The following is a 19257-nucleotide window of genomic DNA, read 5'->3' as shown; positions in this document are numbered from 1 at the left end:
AGGGGAAAGCCAAAACAAATATGAATATTGGGTTGGCCCCAGAGGAGGCAAGACTCCAGGCACCTGTATCTGCCTAAAGATTCTTAACCCCTGTGAACACTACCCTGTAGTCAGAGCTAAGGGATCCCCTCGGATTGCAGGTGCTGATGTGGGGAGAGAGGCTATCTTGTCCATGATAACTGTGCCTTATCTCATTTATGACTTTAGAGGAGGGTAAAAAGACTGAGTGAACATAAGAATGGCCATACTGCGTCAGACCAGTGGTCCGTCTAGTTCAGTATCCTGCCTTCCAACAGTGGCCAGTGCCAGGTACATCAAAGGGAATGAACAGAACAAGGCAGTTATTGCATGATCCCATCCCCTGTCATCCAGTCCCAGCATCTGGCAGTCATAGATTTAGGGACACCCAGAGCATGGGGTTGCATCCCTGACCATCTTGGCTAATAGCCATTGATGGACCTATTCTCCACGAATTTATCTGTTTTTTAAACCAGTTGTACTTTTGACCGTCACAACATCCCCTGGCAATGAGTTCCACAGGTGGGCTGTGCGTTGGGTGAAGAATTTTTTTGTTTTAAACTTCTGCCTATTAATTTCATTGTGTGACCCCTGCTTCTTGTGATGTGAAGGAGTAAGTAACACTTCCCTATTCACTTTCTTCACTGTCATGATTTTATAGATCTCTATTAATCCCCCTTTATTTGTGTCTCTTCCAAGCTGAACAGTCCTAGTCATTTTAGTCTCTCCTCATATGGAAGCTATTCCTTACCCTGCTTGTTTTTGTTGCCATTCTCTATATCTTTTCCAATTCTTGCATACCTGTTTTGAGAGGGGCTGACCAGAACTGCACTCGGTATTCAAGGTGTGGGCATACTATGGATTTATATAGTGGCCTTGTGATATTTTCTCTTATTATCTATCCGTTTCCTAACATTGTTAGCTCTTCTGACTGCTTCTGCACATGGAACAGATTTTTCAGAGAACTATCTACAAAAACTCCAAGATCTTTTTTGAGTGGTAACAGCTAATTTAGACCCCATCATTTTGTATATATGGTTAGGATTATGTTTTCCAATGTGCATAACTCCGCACTTATCAACATTGCTTTTCATCTTCAATTTTGTTGCCCAGTCACCCAGTTTTGTGAGAGCCCTTTTAATTCTTCTCAGTTAGTTTTGGATTTAACTATTTTGGGTAATTTTGTGTTGTCTGCAAACATTGCCACCTCACTGTTTTTTCAAGGTCACTTGTGAATGTTGAACAGCACTGGTGAGGGACCTTGTCAGAAGCTTTCTGAAAGTCCAAGTACACTATATCCACTGGATTACCCTAATCCACATGTTTGTTTACCCCCATCAAAGAATTCTAATAGATTGAGGCATGACTTCCCTTTACAGAAGCTGTGTTGAGTCTTTCCCCAACAAATCATGATAATCTGTCTGATAATTCTGTTCGTCACTATAGTTTCAACTAATTTGCTTGGTACTGAAGTTAGGCTTACTGGTCTGTAATTGCCGGGATCGCCTCTAGAGCCTTTTAAAAAAATTGGTGTCACATTAGCTACACTCCAGTCATGTGGTCCAGAAGCAGATTTAAGTGATAGGTTAGATATCACAGTTGGTAGTACTGCAATATCATATCTGAGTTCCTTCAGAATACTTGGGTGAATACCACTTGGGCCTGGTGACTTACTGATAAACTAAACAGTAATGTATTCCAAAACTACCTCTATTGACACTTTAGTCTGGGACAGTTCCTGACATTTGTTACCTAAAAAGAGTGGCTGAGGTCTGGGAATCTCCCGCATAATCCCTTGCAGTGAAGACCAATGTGAAGAATTCGTTTAGCTTCTTCACAACAGCCTTGCTTCTTTGAGTGTTCCTTTTAGCACCTTGATCATCCAAGGTCTCACTGATTGTTTGGCAGGCTTCCTGTATCTGATGTACTTAAAAACTTTTTTGCTGTTAGTTTTTGTGTCTTTTGATAGTTGCTCTTCACATTGTTTTTTGGCCTGCCGAATTATACTTGACTTCCCAGTGAAGCTAAAATTGAACTGGCAGCCTGGTATTCTGCAGAATAACTGGTGAAAGGTCTTTACAATGTTTTGTGCTTGCCTAGGAGTTTTTGGAGCATCAAGTTTCAGCACAATAGGAACAAAAATTTAGAAATCTAAAGAAACCCTTTTGCCATTCGTGAAACTTCAGTTTCGTCTTAAGCTGCCTTCTGTTTGAACCATTAGGGTCCATTCCAGCTTTGTTATGGAAAACGTTTTTTAGTGAGAAAATCGGCTAGAGGAGTAGACAGTGTTGTCTTCTGATGCATCTAGTCAAGCAGTTCTCAAACTGCGGGTCAGGATCCCAAAGTGGGTCATGACCCACTTTGAATGGGGTCACCAGGGCTGACTTACACTTGCTGGGGCGTGGGTCCAAAGCCCGAGCCCCAGGGCTGAAGCTGAAGCCCAATGGCTTCAGCCCTGGGCAGCTGAGCTCAGGTTACAAGCCTCCTGCCTGGGGCTGAAGCCCTTGGGTTTTGGCTTTGGGTCCTCCCCTCCCCCTGCCTCAGGCGGTGGGGCTCCGGCTGGGGCTTTGGCCCCCACATCTGGGGCAGCAGTGTTTGGGGGAGCTTAGTCCCCAGTCTGGGGTCATGTAGTAATTTTTGTTGTCAGAAAGGGGTCACAGTACAATGAAGTTTGAGAAACCCTGATCTAGTCAACAAATTTTCATAATTATAATAGTTCTAAGAACTCCCCTAGCTCCTGTCCTGATATCGTTGACATTTCATTAGTCCCATTTCTCCTTACCTCAAAAATCAGGTTTCTTTTTTTAACAATTGTATTTAAGTAGAGCAGTATCTCTAAATGGATTTAAAAAGCCCTAGGAAGATGTGCGTGCGCTATCAGTAAAGGAAAACATGAGCACTTTCGTAATAGTTAAAGGAGAACTGCACACAGAACTCTAGGCGTTAAATGGGGAAATGTTATGAATGGAATATGCTTAAGGGTTGTATTTTCTTTGTATGGAAAGAAAGGAATTTTAATACACATGCTAACAACTTTTTGCATAGAATATTGCACCATAAGTAAGTGCCAACTTTGAATCTTCTGTAGTCTGTAATGTAGATGCAGGTGGGCATAATTAGTTATGCTACAGACTTTAATTATGTGATCTCCCAGGTCTTTTTTGTGTGTGGCTTTTTGGGTATAGTTACCCAAAACCCAGAACTCTGGTGGTTTTTTTTTTTTTTTTTTTTTTTTTTTTTTTTTTTAATCCGTTATAATTGGTGGGAGTGTCATGTGTTTACACTTGTTATGCAGGAGAAGTGGGAAAAGTATTGTTGCACAGAAGTTGCAACAATTCTGAGTGATCAATCACTGGTTATTGTTTGCCAAGTTAACTGCAAGATGACTGCTCAAATCTGTACAGAGCAACTTCAAATAATTAGTAGATAAAAGCTTCCTTCTGTGTGTTCTTTCTATTTTATATGGTCTTAAAATGTGACAGTCTCTGTAGCTGCTAGTAACTTATTTAGGTGATGGCTTAAAAAAAAAAGTACTCAAGATACTTAGATTGTAAACCCTCTGAGACATGGACCATCTTTTTGTTCTGTGTGTTCAGCACCTAACACAAAGAACCCTGGTCCTTGACTGAGGCTTCTAGGCACTATGATAATATAAATAATAATAAAAATAAACTCTCATGTTAGGCTCAGTTTTTGCTAGTCAGCTCTTGTTTTGCTTCAGATGCCAAATGTTTCATTCTGCCTTTCCCTCCCAAGAAGTTAAGAACTAAAGCTCCCTTACAAGCAGATGCTTGTGCCTATACTGCGACCCATTGAGTTGAGTTCGGGCCCTGGATAGAAGGGGTCCACCCACGTGGAACAAGTTGCAGGATTGAAGTCCAGTTTTTTAAAATGAGAGCTTCTTTCCCTAGTTCGTTTTAAAGCTTCTCAAGTATAATGAAGACATTGCAGAAGGTTTTAAACAATTACCATTGTCTATGAAGAGTGGATCTCACACTAAGAGGTCTAGTACAGAAATTGGCCCCTATCAGTCTATTTAAGACTTTTACTGTCTTGTGTATGGAACATAGATGAATGTGCCTTCTGTAACTTGGATTTATGTTTTTCTCTCTCTCTCTAATTAATATAACATATTAAAAATATTTATGGGGAGGAGATATTAGACATTGCATTTATTTTTATTTTGGTGCAGAACTAGTGTGCTTATGTACTGTAGAGTGATAAAGGAGTTATTTCCATTCTTGAACCTCCATTCCGGACACTAAATCTGTCAATGTGGTGTTTTCCATTGTTCAAAATTGGTTGGATGCTTTTATAACTGCAAAGTAAAAGCCTTGTGGTGAATTAAATGGCCCAGATCCGAGAAAGACCTGGCTCCCAATTCATTACTACCAGTAGCACTTTTTAGTCAGGAATGAAAGAAACAGAAGCTTTGGAAATTGATATCATCTGATTTGCCATCAGTAATTCCAGATAGAATAACTAGTAAATGTTGGGGGGTGTTTTGTTTAAGAAAGTCAGGATATGATTTGAAGGGTGCATTCTTTATGTTCTTGTAGTGTAGGAGCTCATGCAGGGAAGGGGGTGAGGGGAAAGGAACCAGTCTCTCGCTCTTTAAATGTGACTGTTGCTTCTAATAGTCCATTATTAAAAATAAAAGCCCTTTCACACTTGGATCAAATATAAAATATACCTGAAAACTAATATTTTTCATTACAACTGTAGATGCAAATGTTTTAAGTTATTTTTTTCTTTACTTTCATGCTTACCGTGTAAAATCCTTACAGAAAGCAACAATAAACTGTAAGTAAACAACATTTAAAGCACAAAATCAGTTGTAATAGTAGGATGGTGAAAGACTGCAAGTGTCACTTGGGATATAGCCCCCCTTCTGAGGCACTTTATTGTATGATGGCTGAAACCTGGGCTAGCTAAAGAAAAACTTCAATACAATGAGTTCTCTGAATCTTCCTTCAATTTCCTGTTGGTAGAAGTACCGTGCTGTACTAATTCTCTCAGCAGAGGTGGACAAGAGGTGTTAAGAGTAGTGGGCAAGAATAGCAGTCTAACTACCTGAACTGGTTCTTTGTTGTTTTCCTCATTGTCTGATTGTGTGAAGATGAGCAGAAACACTGCAGAGCTTCAGGTTAGAGCTGCAATAGAGTTAAAAGAAAACAGATCTATCTATATAGTTATAGTGTTTAAATTATTTTTATATATTTATTTTTGGGGTGAAGTGAACATAGCACTAGAAAGCAACAAAGAGGAACAGACTTGGGACTTTATTGTGATGTTCCAATTTCTGAAGTACAGAAGAACCTCCGAGTGACTGACACCTCGGGAATGGAGGTTGTCCATAACTCTGAAATAGTCTGTAACTCTGAACAAGATGTTACGGACTTCAGCCATGGGGGAGTTGGGACTGCAGGGGTCAGTGCGCCAGGAAGGGGTGGGGGTCAGGGCTTCTGATCCTAGTAGCCGCCAAGGCTCCCGGCAGGGGGCTCAGGGATTCTGCCCCCCTGGGAGTACCATGGCACAGGGTTTTAGACCTGGAGGGCGCACTGGGCTTGGGACTTCAGCCCCGCGGGGTATCCCGGGGGTCGGGGCTTCAGCCCCATGGCTCTGCTCCTCGGTTTCAGCTAGGATTCGGGGCTTTATCTAGAGGGGGATTGCTGGGGCTGAAACCTCAGGGCTGAAGCCGGGAACAGAGCTGCGGGGCTGAAGCCCCGAGCCCCAGCACTCCCCCCCCCCCCCCCCGTCTAAATTCCTGATGCTCCCAAAGGTCAGAACCCCCCCACCCCCTGCTGCCCAGAGCCCTGACGCTGCCCCCCGGTGGCTGAAGCCCCAACCCCCACCGGTGGCTGAAGCCCTGAGCCCCAGGGCTAAAGCCCTGAGGCAATACAGTATTTGCTGTTGTTTTTGTGTGTGGGGGGGGAGGAGGGGGGGGGGTTGTCTCTGCTGCTGCCTGATTGATGACTTCCGGTTTCACAGGGTGTCCGGTTGATTAGTAAGTCTGTAACTATATTATTCGTATCTTGGAGGTTCTACTGTATTGTAGATGGGAGTTTGCTAGCATTGTCTTGAAGGGTTGGGGCAAAGGGTGGAAACTAACTTAATGTTTCACTGTGACATGAGAAAAACATTTGCCCATGTTAGAATTGATAATGGGAATATAAGATAAATGTAGAACTGGGCCTGTAATACCTTGTCAGTTTCAAAATTCCAGCAATGGCAACATATTTTTGTATTTCTTTCCCCATCAGTAGGCATGTATAAGCTAGTTTAGACAAGGTACATTCTTGCTCTTACTTGTCCTATTGCAGTTGCATTCTGAAAATATCCACCCCATTACAGAGCTTGAGTAAATTTAGCTTTCCTTAATTAATGTGAAGCATGCACTTACAGATTATGTACACAGCCTGAAATTTTACAGTAACATTGCATACTAGAATAAAAAATGTAATCTTCGTAATTAACATTTGTGTTGAAATGTTTAAATTATACCTTCCACTGTCTGTTAACTTAATTTAGTTTGGAACAAAAAATGCTTTCCTTTGCTTCTATATCATGCTAAAACCACCATCAGTATTGAGTCTGAGTATTGAATAGGAATCCAAATAAAATTTAAATGGCATCCATATTAAAAAAGATCTTTTTATATTGTTTCACCATACTAAGTTTAATTTTTGTGCTGGGTAATTTTAATACAAAAATTGTATAAAAGCAACCCAGTCAATCTAAATCATAAGTTGTAAGCAACAAAATTTCCCTATGGCTAGTAATATCTTAGGGTACCAGAAGTGAGACGTTAACAAGTGAAAAGTTTTTACTTGTTATATTTCCACATTTATTTCAGGTTGGGCAATACAAATCAGTTTGGTTTTTACTTTGATTCTCTGAACTGCTCAAATTGACTTTGACAACTTAATTGAAATAGGTTGTCTAAGAGTTGCTGTCACAATATTTTAATTTTTTGTCAAAATTAAGTTGATGCCCTTATAATTAAATGGGCAGGTGGCTTAAACATATATTTTTACTCCCAACACTAAAAGCATTTAGAAAGCAGGAAGTACTAAGTTCTGCTTGTTTTTGCGTTAAGCAACATTTGTGATTCTTCTGCCCCTCCTCTCTTCGCCCCAACCCCCCAAAATAAGGTGTGAGTGGGAATGAAAGCTGATGGTCCTACATAATTTACTGGTCGCTTCCACAGATCTCTGCAAATCCTTAGAAAGTCTAGATGGGGATTCCATAATATCATCATTGGTAAAGCAGACAGACCCATATTGCTCCATTGATGGTGTTTTGAGGTCTGTGGCTTCCAGACCTTCTCAGAGACGTGTTCATTCATATGACGCCTTAAATCATAATTACTCCTCTTATGTTAATATGGCTGACATTTGTTCACTTAGTTCATATGCTAAAAATATTACAGCTTAAACAATATAGTGAATTCTCATGTGTAGAAATAACCCAAAGTGTAAAACTGGTAGCTTGTAACTTTTGTTCCTGACAGTGTAAAAAAGAGCCCTTCTATTTCATTTAAAGGATTTTTTGAGTTTCATGAACTGCATAAATGCATTGGAAGCACAGCTTGGTGTATTTGGTTAAATATAAAAATGATTAAACAAATTTAAAGGAGACCTTAAAAAATGGGAGAAATTGGTTTGGTTACTTTTTGGACTTCTTTATGATATAATATATAGGCCTGAAAAGGCCTTTTCAGTGTTTTTGCATTAGAAGTTTATATTTAGGTCCTATCCAGTCTTGACCTCTGTAGGTGACTGTAGACCTAATAGACGTATGGCATCACAATGGATTGGAAGTTTGAAGGGAAGGGCTTTAAGATCAACTCTACACAAATGCCTGTGAAAAAAGCTTCCTTTCACAAATTCAAAATACTAATCCTTTTAATTGGAGTGACCAGATAGAAAGTGTGAAAAATCGGGACATGGGTTGGAGGGTAATATGCGCCCATATAAGAAAAAAGCCCCAAATATCGGGACTGTCCCTATAAAATCAGGACATCTGGTCACCCTACTTTTAATTAAGGCATTACAGAGCTTCTTTAGTAAATTCAGAGAAGACCAGAGTAGAAATATAAGAACATCATCTGTTTGAAAAAAAGATTTTTGTGGGTGAGGGGACCCAATACCCACACAAAACCTTCTTATGCCTTCTTCATACATCATAAAGAAGTCAAAAAGGGCTTAACAATCATTGATAAAAATCTCTTTTGCAGGCTACCGTCAAACAAAACTTGACTTAAACAAGCCATCAGCCTTCCCCCCCCCCCCCCCAAAAATTAAACATTTGATTTCCTAGTAAATAAAATTCTTGGTAATATTTTATTTTAATTTTGTTAGAGAATGTCAATGTATCCATCTCACATTTGCTGTTTGTAGAACTGGTACAGTATTTGCATAGGAAGCAAGCATTCAAACTAAGTGAATAGCTTCTGTTAGTGTTTATGTACGTTGGGTAAAAGAAAATATCAGGTATTTCAAAGCAGGAGTTGGGAATCTGATTCGCAAAAGGATCTCGTTTGTGTAAAGTAAACTGTTGTGTATTGCTTATACCAAAGGTTCTCAAACAGTGGTCTGTGAGTTCCATTCAGGTGGTCTGCGGATAGTTCCCTCTAAGGTGCATGCCTGGGCGGCTGCACATGAGAGAATGAAGGGCCACCCACCAAATTAGTGGAGCCATGCAGGCGTGGCTCCACTAATTAGGTGCCTGGACCCTGAAGAAGACGCATATGTAAGGTGGGGTGGTGGCGTTGGGCGGGGGGGGGGGGGAGGGAGGGGGAGGATAGGGGGTAGGTGCAGGAGCGGCGCCAGGGTTTTTGCTGCCCTAGGTGGCAGCGCTCCTCCTCTGAGCATTCAGCGGCGGGAGTCCTTCCGCTCTGCATCTTCGGGGCACTTCAGCGGCTCTTCCCGGAGTGAGTGAAGGACCCGCCACTGAATTTCTGCCGAAGACCTGGAGCAGAAGAACCCCGCCGCCAAATTTCCGCCGAGGGGAGCAAAATGCCGCCCCCCAAATCCTGCTGCCCTAGGTGACTGCCTAGGGTCGCCTAGTGGAAGCACCAGCCCTGGGTAGGTGGGAGGGGGCAGTGGGGTGAGAAGGAGGGTGGGGGGAGAATTTGGGACGTGCAGGACTGCGGTGGCCAGAGAAAGAGGTGACTTTCCCCAGCTCCAGGGCTTCGGCTGCTAGGGAGAGACGGCCCTCCTTCCCAGCCTCAGCTCTGTGGTGGGGGAGATACTCCCCTCCTTCTCAGACCCAGCTTGGGGGCTGCCACGGAGGGGGAGAGAGGGCACACCCATCGTGTTAGAAAGGTAAGACCACTGATATTAAAATATGAGTTGTGTACTTTTATTTGTAGAACAAAAAAAGTTTATTAAAGTTTTTTTTTTATATAGCGCTTTTATCCAAAGCGCTTTACAATAGTTAGCTAATGTTACAAACAACATTTGGAAAGATCATTAAGTGGTCCACCGAGACCCTCAGCAATTTTCAAGTGGTCTGCGGGGGAAAAAAGTTTGAGAACCACTGGCTTATACTATCAAAGCATTATTAAATGTGAAAGTGTATTATAAAGTGCTTGCCCTTGTGAGTTCTGGATTTTTAAATTTAACAATCCAGAGGACCGTAACATAGAGAACATGATTTAAATTTAAATTGTGACTTTTTTTTGTACACAACAGTTGTTGAGATTTCTAGTAAACCACAATCAACTAACGTTTGTATAAATTGACTTTCCTTTCAACCAAACTTTCATTTTTTGAAAAATAATGAAAATGTTAAATGTGTGTATCTATATATAATATGTACCTTCATTCACAGCACCCAAATACTTTCTAAGCATGAAATGAATTAAACCTCTCAACTTCCCAGTGAAGGTATGTAAGACATGTTAACCTTATTTGTGCTACAGGATTCCCCCAGAAAATCTTCCCACCATTTCTTCCACCAGTGCAGCTGAACTGGTAGCAATGGTGTGTGGGAGTATAGATGAGGTACCACTGGTATTTTAACCATTGGCTTGTCCATAGACTGGCTTTGAACAGGTTTAAGTTACACAAAGATTAAAACACCAGTGGTTCCTTGGAGCCTTGTCTACACTAGAGCTCTGTGTTACCGCTTCTGCTGTTGATTCTTTTCAGAAAGAGGCTTAGTGTGTGCGTACCCTAATGGAATGGGAAGTGGCAGCAGTTAAATAGTGCCCAGGAACACTTGGCCACAATCTCTGACAAAAAGTGAAGAGTACTGTGTCCACAAACAGGAATTTAGGTAGGTAGAATTATTGCTTTGATTGGAATCTCACCAGGATTCTGAGGCTAAGATCTTCAGGGCTCGTTTAGCATTGTGTTAGCTATGCAGGGTTTAATCGTAGCTAGTTGACCTGGTACTGAATACTGCACTGACCCATCACTTGTGGCCAGCATCATGTCCGCTAACTTGACCCTTAGCAAATATGTTGAACACCATAAAAGTCTGTAATGTAGACAAATCCTTAGTGCTTTCCCCTCTATCTACTGAATCAACAGCATCACTAGCTCTGGCATCTAGATTTCTGTGGAAGTCTTCTTTCCAAATACCGATTTGCCCTGACCCTGCTTAGCTTGTGAGATCTGACAGGATTACAGAACACAGTTTTAATAGCTGCAAGGTACAACAAGCCACCCATTGCCTCTATAGAAAAATTATACTAATATCTATCCAAATTAAAATAATTTGAGAAAATGTCCAAGCACACAATATACAAATACATGGAGTCAGGTGAAAGCATACACGTAAGCAGCTTCTGCCTTATGATTAGTGCAAACACAACCCACAACTATTGGTTAAACTGCTTAGTTTAACGCAAGATAGAATAGGCTATAAATAAGAGGCAGTGCGTCAGTAAGTTTAAATAAGCTGCCTTTGCAGTAACAGTGCTGCTTGTATCCCAAGTGTTCTCCTTTTCGACAGCATAGCTTTTAATTTCACTTTAGTTTGTGTTTTAAAAAAAAATAAAAATAGCTACCATCACATTCAGTGCGCAATCCAGACCAGTGAGGGGTTGTCGTTGCCTGACCCACAGCCTCGGGTGCCTCGCAGTGCTTTGCAGATGTAGCTCCCAACCAGGACTGATCACAAACAGCCTAACGGCGTGCAGGTCGCACCCTGAGGATCTGTGTACAGCTGCAGCTCTGATCCCAGCAGCCTGTCAGCAACACTCCAGTCACATTCTGGCTTCCACCAGCCTTGGTTACCACTTGCAGGGTGACTGCAACACACTCCCAGTTTTCTCAAAACGTGTGTTTCTGTACTGTCCAGCCCTCGCCTGGACAGTGGAGCTATTAAAGGTCCGCTGCCCCTGTAAGGAGTCAATATTCAGCAGTTTGCTACTTTAACTGGAGTTACCAAAAAGTACAGTGTGTGTGGTTGTTTTTGTTTTGTTTTTAATAAATTGGGCAGACTTTCTCCTGCTCCCCTGTACTGGGGTGGGTGGGTGTATGCACTAGGTGGGGACACTCCTTTTGCTGCACCAATACCCTGAGCTGCAGTACGTGAGCTTCCATCTGTTTCTGGTGTGCCCTCTTCTCAGCTTCTAGCTCCATGTGTTTTTTGGTGGGCTTTCTCCTCGACATTCGCTGGCTGTGTGTGTCTGGTGGGCTCTCTCATCAGCCTCCTCGGTTTCTTTGGTCTTCAATGTCTGCGGTTCTGCCATCAGTCCCTTGTGCTCCTGTTCTTCCCAGGCTCTCAGGTGCCTTAATCGGGCCAGTTCCATTGCAGTGGTATCTGGGGCAGGAAGGTGCTTGGATGCCAGGTCAAAATGTATGAGCAAAGCTCTCAATTCCTGATCTGGGGTTTTTCTTTTAGAGGATATTCCCTTCTCTTTGCATAGCTGTTCAAGGTCTTTTGTATCAATTGTGACAGTCTTAGGTTCCAAAAGGTAATGGTAGCTGCTATATATGTAAGAGCCACGTGTCCTTTAGGGCTAACCCAAACTAAGCAGCTTGGTGATCCCTTAGAAATATTAAATTCCAAGCAGCGTAGTGACAGTCCTTTCTTGTCAGGCATTTTTATTCCCTTCCCCCAGAGTTCAGGCTGATGGGGTGAGTTCACATGCAAGTCTTCTCTTCTTGGGTGTGGTGGAGAGCAATCAACACCGTCTTTGTCCTTTGTTTCACAATGCCGCATTTGGTTTCAGTGGGCCTTTGAGGGAGCAGAACCAATACTTTACACTAACTAATGCTTCTTTCCTGTTACACAATTACAGAGGTTTACAATGCAAACACTCAATATAACTTTATACCATGGGCTGTTATAAGTGAGAGCAATGCAATACAAGCATTTCATCAAGTCTAAACACTGAACACATTTTAACCTTGCTAACACACAGGTGAGCCTGAGTGACAAATGCATAGCTTGAAACCAGTGTTCAGTGAGGGTTAGGGGCCTTGGCATGAGCTGGCACCTGGCCTGCCAGCATCACAGGTACCTTGTAATTTATGGAAGTGCAAAATGAAATTAAGCTTTTTCCGGCCACAGAGATCACTATGGAGGAACACAAGAAAGAATATGATAGGAGAGGCTCTGAAAAGGTCCAGAGCAGCAGGAGAGGTTGCGCAGGGTAGGGAAAGGACATATATGTTAAGTATTGTTCATGCAGTGAAGAAGAGCTATAGGAAACTGTGTGTCAGGGTGCACTTGGTATATGGTGCTTCTCATCAAAGGATTTCAAAGGTGAACAAGCGATATTTCTGTTCGACTGATGGAGAAATTGAGATGCTGAGATTGTCTGGCCAAAGTCAGATTCGTTAAGTGGCAGAGCTGGGAATGTTAACCTGAGGCTTCATCCTAGGGAGAACTGACCAGCTTTCTATCTGTTATAAAGTGTAGTGTGTGACTATTTAAAAAAAAAAAAAACAGATTTGGAATATCCTGATGCTCTTTAAGAGAAAAAAATGGTGCTGTTGCCCGTAGTGTAATAGTGTTTACACTGTAATTGTTGCATATTGGGATATTTACTCTGAGGTATAATTCTGATGTTACATTATGACCTGCATTTCAGGCATTCTTTCACAAAAAGTGGAATGACCTTTAAAGCTTGTAACTTCACAGGAGCCTTCTGCAGGATTCCACAGAAAACTGTAGTAGAATTTGCTGGACCACTTGGCCCTGCAATTGCATACAGTATTGTCTTACAAGCAAACACACCGGGAGTGTGAGCCCTCTAAACAACTACCTGCACCATCCAAGATGTCTCTACAGCTGGAACGGTCCTATCATTTGGCCCTCCTTATGTACAAATGAGCAGTTTAATCTGGGCTTCTCTACTGTACTATGAGTTGTGGTTATGCTTAGAGCAGAGAAAAGGAGAGACAGTAAATGGAAAATACTTTTTACTTATGGAGTGATGAATTTTAGTTTTTGTTGAGCCTTGGGTAGAGGGGAAGGAGCAGGGAATGTAGACTTTTGAACCTGCAGTGGATTTTTATGGCAGAGGGAAGGTTACTTTGAGGGAGGCTTGAGTGGCAAGAAGATTTAGGTGCATACAACCTCCCATGCCTATAGAGGCTGAGCTTCGTGGTGGTTGGATGGGGAATCATTGGGCAGAGTGCATGCAGGCTTGAAAGATTGGGAGGGTATCAACTGGGGGGGACGGACGGTCATTCAGGTGGGAATTAAGAGGGGAGTGATGTGGGAGGAGGGTTTATGTAGGAGTCTTTGTGTAGATGGCCTTTGCAGCATACTCTGGAATTCTTTACTCATGCATCCATCTGCAGGAGCTACTCCCTTAAAATCCAAAAGGATTAAACTGTATTGCCTTGAGCTTCATCCTGTGGTTTTAGTCGTCCCGTCTCTTGGGTGTTGTCTCTGGGTGGCTTCTCACCAGTTTGCTGGCAGGACTTTCCTTCTCCAGCCTGCTTGCTCCTGTGACAGCTGCCCTTGCCCCCCTGCTTCTCAGCTCTTTTATACTCCCAATCAGCACTGGCTCATAGTTGCTGCATTAACTCCTTGGTTGCTGGGCCAGCATGGGGTCTATTCACCGCATGACAATAACCAATGACCTCCTGCAGAAATGCCAACCTGCATTATGGTGTTCGGGATGCTTAAATTATTTCTCCTGCCAGCACTCCAATAAATGAAGACAGATGCCTTCTCAACCCAGCTTGTACCATTACAACATTTCTTCTCCTCCCCATTTAACGTCTAAAAATAAACTAGTTTAAAAAAAACAAAAACAAAAAATGGGGGACTTAACCTGTGTCTGAAGAAGGAAAAATAATCTGATATTCATTGTGCCCTCCATGATATGAAAGTTTTGATTGTGAGATATTCCCCTTCCCTACATCACTGCCAGGCTGACCAGATCTTTTGATCCGAGTCAGGGCTTGAACAGTCCTTTAGGAAGAATATCTGTCTCCAAACCTTTCACAGAATTTAAAGACTTCTAACTAAATTTCTCTAACATTTCTACATTGGCATTTTTTTCTTCTCCAAAACTATAACATTAGAAAAATTACTTTGGGTTTCTAACCACTATAGGGAATCACCTTCCTGCTCTGAAATCAGACTGCAAAGGTAAATGGAGGGCAAGAAATGTCATTGTTCATCTTCCCCCCCCTCCCCCCTTCACCTGGGGCAAGGGTGAAGCCTACACATAGCAGTAGTTTGACTCTGAACTGGTAAAGCAAATTCACAGGTATGACCGAATCTCCCTCCTCAAGAACTTTTGGAAGCTGATTGGTTTTCCTTGTCTTTTTAACCATTAACACTGCATCCTAGAATTATAAACCTATTGATCCCTTTTATAAGTTCCTTTTGGTAATTTTTGTTTGTTACACATTGGGAATGGAGAGATTGCTGTGAAATTGTATTAATGTTAGTAGATGGTCTTCGAAAATCAAAAACACTATTACTTGTAACGTTCAGTAGAATTGTCCACTGAACCTGAACTAGCATGTTGAGTTCTATGGTAACTACCTTATTGTATTTTTATTTTATTATATTCTATCTACCTGTGGTATGTGTGGTGTCTAATGCAAACTTGGTGCTTACAACTCTTTTTTGTTTACTTTATGATTAACAGTTTTACCTGTCTTTGTTTATAATCTTGTAGTGATAATCTTTTAAACTAGTATGTCTGGGGACTTAAAAAATGACTTCATCCACCTCACACATACTAAGGCATTTGTCTAATAGTTGGATAAAATGGAAGTGATATGTTTACCCATAGAAATGGAAGAAAGCCTGCAACACTCATGAAACAAATGGAGATAACAACAAGTGATCAGCATAGAAGCTTTTGGAAAGGTTCAGGAGCCACATTGTAACATAAATATGGAGAGGCTCCTATGAGAATTTTTTTTTTCTGTTGTTCCTCATTGGAAAATACAGAATTACAGTATAACAAAGCTGTTGTACTATATCCTGTGTACTCCTCCCTTTCCTATGTCACGTCCTTGACCCAAGCAGCAAAACAAAGGCACAAAAAAAGCAGCGGGGGAAAAAAAATGTTTTATTTGTTGCCCTTTGGAAATGTAGAAATTTCCATTCGTAATTGGCTTTGACGTTGTTTGGGGTAGGCTGATGAAAAACAATTCTACCTTCCCTTTCCTGTCTCCAGCTTCCAATGCCACCCATTCCTATTCACCATTGTCACACGACTGTATACCCGGCTGGCCTGTGGGTTTGGGGGAACGTTAGCTACATGGTTCTATTAGACACACTCCGAACCAAATGGATTGTCATTTATGTGGGATATCCTCCCCCTCCCCCCCCCCACCCCCCTGCAGTCTGCTGCAGCAGAAGTGGAACATAATAGTGTTGAGAGAGACAATTGTTCAAATAAATTGGATATTGGGAACTCTAGGTTGGAGGATTTTGTGCACATTCTGGTGAATATGAACACTGAATATATTGTGTCTTACAAACAGGTAATGATTAAGCAGTTCATATCTTCCTTCCTGTCAGGTGGGAGAGAATTGTCATCTGTTCTCAGATGGAGGAAAAAACAAAGGCAGAAAGGTTAGATGATGTGAACAAGGCCAGGAAGAGTGTCAATCAGGATTAGAATGCAGAAGTCTCTCTTTGCAGTGTAGACATACCCTTGGCGAATCCTGGGCTGTGATTGTAGCTCATGTAGACGTACCTGAGAGAGCTTTAATCTAGCTAGCTGGTACTGGAGAATGAAGCCATGGCAGCACAGGTTTCAGAGTGAGTAATTATCCAGGGTTTGGATGGGTTTGTACAGCCCATACTGCCACAGCTTCACTGCTTCGGTACCTAACCCGGCTTACATCTACACAAGCTGCAGTCAGATCTTGTGGTTGCAGTGTAGACATACCCTAAGTGCCTCATTTGTTATACCACACTGCCTCTGAGCTGTTGAGCAGCTTCAGAGGTCATGTCTGGTTGCTCCTGAGACCTCATCCCCACAGAGTAGGCAGCAAGGTGTGACATCAGCTTTGGTCTGTATAGCACTGCTTCCTACAGCCATGAACTGATGAGAAGCACTTTGTTAAAAAACAAACAAAGAACCTGTCGCCGAGAGCTCTGAAGTGTACTGGATTTTGGGGGACTTCCCATAGTTTGGCGAAATCATGCCACTTGTTAGTCTCTTCGTGAATGTAGTGTTCCCCATTCTGGTATCCTCTAGGATAGGGGAAAGCTCATTAAGGTGAGTCAGGAAACAGTAAGTTCAAATTTCACCTCTACTGACCACTGTTTGCATTTTGTGACACTTCTTGTTGAGCAAGGTCTCATGCTTCCTACCCTAAAAGGCATCCAGTATAATTCCTCACATTTTTACTAAGTTTGCTCCAGACAGGGCTGGGAAGAGAACCCAAATCTCTAATATAAGAGCTCCAAATCTGAGACAAACTGATTTTCATTATATATGTACCAAACCTGTATGCTTGATTATCCTGTTCATAAACACCAGACGATGCTCTTCTCCCAGAATCCAAGATTACGATGGATTCCTCATCCCCAACATTCTTCTACTTTCTAGCAAAAAGTTGTATAGTCTACTGGCAAAAGTCATGTTCCCTCTCTAGGGGCTGGTCCACAGAGAGGATAAGTTATTCCTTCAGCTCAAGAAAGTGCACATGCAACTGCATAACTACTGTAATTTGCATGCACATTTACAATATTGCACAAATTGGGAATTTGCATGGGCAAATTATAGATGTTTATCTGTACATACGATTGCATCTACAGTCCATTACAATAATTCAGATACAACTGTAAACTCAATTGCAGTACTAACTTTTGCAAGATCAGGCTCATAATGCTATACTTTTATTTTTGTTTGGCCTGTGTTTGGCTTGATCAGAGGCCAAATAACATCATGATAGCCAATATTTTCATTTTCTGCCATGTGATTATAGAGTGCAGTTAACTTTGAGAATAGTCCAACTCACCATTTTCAAAAGACTTCCTCCATTTGTTCAACGATAGCTATTTGCCTTACTTGTGCAGAGGTCACAAATGTGAGTAGTAGAGCAAGCTAATTAAATCCAAAATGTCATCCAATTGAGTATTTTAGTAGCTAATGGTAGCTAATATCAAGGAACATCGGACTTCGAAGAGAATCCGAGTAAAGCGGCACTGGGAAATATGGTTTGTGTCCTTTGTAACTCTTCCCTAATATACATCTGTATAATCGTGGTACATTTAGAGTTCCCATCACCCTCGTATCCTATCACCCTAATATCTAAATGTTTTGTATAGATGTTCCTTAACTCTAGACTTCAGGAATGTTCCTTTACAGTGCTCTGGGACTCCTCAGGATCTTGTTCCTCTCTAAAGAAAGCTCTTTACTGATAGGATGTACTGGAGCTATCTTTGGAATGACAGTTCAGTTATCCTTTCAAATTAATAATCCTTTTATATCCGTCTCTATTGCAATACTCAAATGTGGCTTATATTTCACACAAGCTTTAATTCTATTTGTATTCAGTAGCGTTCAGAAGACCTCTCAAAACTGACACATTTTTATTTTACTGGTAAGAACTTCTGAATTTTAATGGTTTTATCATGCTAATTGTGATGTTGTCAAAGAGAGTAAACCTCAACTACAGTGCTTGAGATACTATTGTCATTTGTGTTAAGTTACTGTACTAGACATGCAGGAAAAGACATAGTTTATTTATATGTTCAAAGGCTAATAACCAGGGTTTTAGTAAAAAGAATAGGAGTACTTGTGGCACCTTATACTGCAGTAGACTTTAAGCAAAATATGTGGCTAACAAGAGTGAAAAGTGAGGCCCTGTGTCTTACAAAATTGAGGGTAATACATTCATAATTACCAGGCTACCAGCTATACTTTCCATTTTTTGGGGCCTCACCAAGTGCATACTGTGACGTTATTGACATAAACTGGGACCGTATAGATCATTGTTGCAACCAAGGTCCTGTAGTGGCACCCAAATCTTGTATAAAGGGGGTCAAATGGGGTGTCTAGGACAAGGTTATGGTTTACTGGTTATGATTATGCTGTCTATATGTGTGTATCAGTTTTGTAGTTGAAGTTATGAATATTGGCTCTATACTGTCTGTATGGCGAATATTGGCTCTATACTGTCTGTATGGCAAACTTATGCTATGCTTCTGGGTGACATCCCAGACAAGCTGAGATTAGCTCTGCCTAGCCTGCTTGATGGCCCATTAAGGACCATCAGCTATACAATGGACCCATTGAGAGAAGGCAGATAAGCCTTGTACCTCAGCAAAGTATGCAGGGACTGGCCCATGTGACTCCAGACTCCATTTTGCTGTAATTTTCCACAGTAAGAACAAAGAGGTGTTCTTACACCTGGAAAAGACTATATAAGGCTGATGCCTCATCTCCATCTTGTCTTCAATCCTGCTTCATACCTCTGGAGGAACTTTGCTACAAGCTGAAGCTTTGAACAAAGGACTGAGGACCCATCCCAGCGGGGGATGTATTCCAGAGACTTGATTTGAACCTGCAGTTTATTCCATTGCTGCTGCAAGCCTGAACCAAGAACTTTGCCATTACTGTATGTAATTGATTCCATTTAACCAATCCTAACTCTCATCTCTATCTTTTTCCTTTTACGAATAAACCTTTAGATTTTAGATTCTAAAGGATTGGCAGCAGCGTGATTTGTGGGTAATACCTGATTTGTATATTGACCTGGGTCTGGGGCTTGGTCCTTTGGGATCAGGAGAACCTTTTTTCTTTTACTGGGGTATTGGTTTTCATAACCATTTGTCCCCATAACG

At 41.6% G+C, this 19257-nt stretch overlaps 1 protein-coding gene across 7 annotated transcripts in view; it reads left to right on the top strand.

Moving 5' to 3' along the window:
- Positions 1–19257, top strand: part of ARL15 (ADP ribosylation factor like GTPase 15) — a 374080-nt gene that overhangs the window by 71864 nt on the left and 282959 nt on the right. The window lies entirely within an intron of this gene.

Source organism: Chrysemys picta, chromosome 6 (genome assembly GCF_011386835.1).
Source record: "Chrysemys picta bellii isolate R12L10 chromosome 6, ASM1138683v2, whole genome shotgun sequence".
NCBI lineage: Eukaryota > Metazoa > Chordata > Testudines > Emydidae > Chrysemys > Chrysemys picta.
This window is presented reverse-complemented; position numbering and strand designations above follow the sequence as displayed.